A 2,512-nucleotide genomic window follows, 5' to 3' on the forward strand; every position below is an offset into this window, starting at 1 on the left:
AGATCAAGCAAAGATAGGTTAAGGGCACATAGGTGTGTGAGGCTATGCCAAACATCGATAATAGTAGATTAGCATAGTAGCCAAAAGCAATTCACTAGTGCAGAACCGGGCAATAGCATCGGTTCGTAAGGCCCTTTAGTGCCGGTTCGGTAACCGGCACTAAAGTGTGGGCAGTAAAGTCCCCCCCCCCCTTAGTACCGGTTCAGCACGAACCGATGCTAAAGGGAAACCACGTGGCACGAGTCAGCTCCGGGGGCGCGTAGGACATTAGTACCTAATGTTTGGGTGTGTTTTGATTTTATTTTTTATTTTTACTTTAATTTTGTGTTTTCAATTTAATTTAGTGATTGTTTTACATTATAATGAGTTGTTAAATCATTAGGTGAAAGTACTGCAGATTAGTTTGACTGGATGCATGTGGATCCTAGCTAAGTGATCAAGTATATGCCATATTGGCATATACTTGATCACTTAGCTAGAATCCATCCAGTTAAAACTAATCTGCGGTTTCTTTCATAAATGATATAATAACTCATCATCATCATCATATTAATATAAAAACTCTTGCATCATATATATCATCACCAACAACAGTTTTTATAGCTAGCTAAAAATCATCATATAATAGTCGTCTCATTACCACTACTTAATCATCATATAGTCATTACCGCTATCTAATCACCACCAACACTAGCTTAAAGAAGAAACATTCACTTGTACCAGAAACAAAGATATCATCGAGTTCAACATGGTAATGATATTATAAGCGTTCGTAACACCACAAAAACAAATCACTCTTTGAGATTAAGTTCGGGACGAAGAACACGGACATGAGAGGACAAGTACTAAGAGCATGAACTAGCTAATCACTCCCGCTGCTCTCTCTCAGGTAAAATAGCATAGAACATGTATAGCTTTCCTGATTCATCATATTGGAGCATGTAGATGAACATGTCTCCTAATCATGGGTTGCGCTTCTGATTGCTGCCCCCTAGTACTTCTCTGCGATCGTTCACAATTTTGCTCCAGTCTTTTACTATTAAACATTCCTCGCTATTAGAAATCTTGAATGCACTAAAGTGCATTGTGGGATATCTTGGCCGTAAGCTAACAATATTCATGGTACCTTTAGTCTCGATCCAATCAGGCACAACATTCATCGGGAGTCCCTGTTGAAGAACATCGTATAGTAACATATTTAGCAATGAAGTTTAGCTTAAAAAAATAATGTATGAAAAAGATGCACTGAGGAGAAATAGTAGAAATCTTACCATCTTTCCTAAATATATGTGACCGTAGTTCACTACGAACACTATTGGTTGCACGTTTTGAGTACTAACATTTCTAAGTGCAGGAAAAAAATTGTCTTGACAGCATCAAGATCCTCAAGCCATGAAATATAATGACTTATCTCCTCGCAGTTTAGTTCAGCCCCGGGACAGTGAACGGTCCTGTCTACCAAGCGTCGGACATGTTTGCTTGATTGGAAATAAGCTGTCAATATAAATTACTTGTCAACTCTTTTTTAATAAACAATATCGAAGACATAAATATGGTTGAGAAACTCACATAATGGTAGAACTGGAGGCGTCTGCATATCGACTCAGATGTCTCTATTACCTTCAATATCATCTTCCGGGCGAATATCAAAGGTGATAACCATATCAGGCTCAAATGCATAAGCCTTGCATAGTGTTTGCCAAGTTTTGCATTCAAAATAGGTGTATGTGTCTGCATTGTATAATTTGACGTTGAAGCTTAACCATGCTCGGTCTTCAAGTAAACTTTTTTTACCTCCATAGTTTTGTTAGGACTGAAACCTATCTTATCCAAGACAAAAATTCTTGCATGGCAGGGGATACGCTAGTAGATTAGTGAAAATTTTAAAATAAGTTGAAGCAAATAAAGCATAAGTCATGCTTAATTATGAAAAAAGACTTGTCATTCTGACTTACTGTATCCACTTCGAAGTTCTCATCCAGCTTGATGCTGAAGCGCCTATCATCAATTAGAAAATTTCTACCGCACAGGCCGCGTCGGTCTTCGCAGTATTCGAACATAATGAAATCGTGTTCGTCGTCAGACGACATTCCTATGTTCATAGGTGAAACATTAAACACTTATTAGTTCTATTAATTCAACTAATTCAACTAGTTCTGTTAATTCAACTAGTTCAACTAATTAATTCAACTAAGCACTTACGAAAAATATACCTAAATAAAGTAGCTCAACTAATTCAACTAACTAGTTCAACTAATTAATTCAACTAAATTAGTTCTATTAATTTTCTTACTAAAAATAAGGTAGCTAGTTCTATATAGTAAAATGTTAATTAGGTAATCAAATCTCATATAACTAAATTAAATATATATCTAACATATAATTTATATCTAATTCATCTAACATTTGACATTAATATCTAACATATGTTCATATATAGGTGAAACATTAAACACTTACCAGTTCTATTAATTCAACTAAATAAACTAGTTTTATTAATTCAACTAAGCAT

Source organism: Triticum aestivum, chromosome 7A, assembly GCF_018294505.1.
Source record: "Triticum aestivum cultivar Chinese Spring chromosome 7A, IWGSC CS RefSeq v2.1, whole genome shotgun sequence".
NCBI classification, from domain to species: domain Eukaryota; kingdom Viridiplantae; phylum Streptophyta; class Magnoliopsida; order Poales; family Poaceae; genus Triticum; species Triticum aestivum.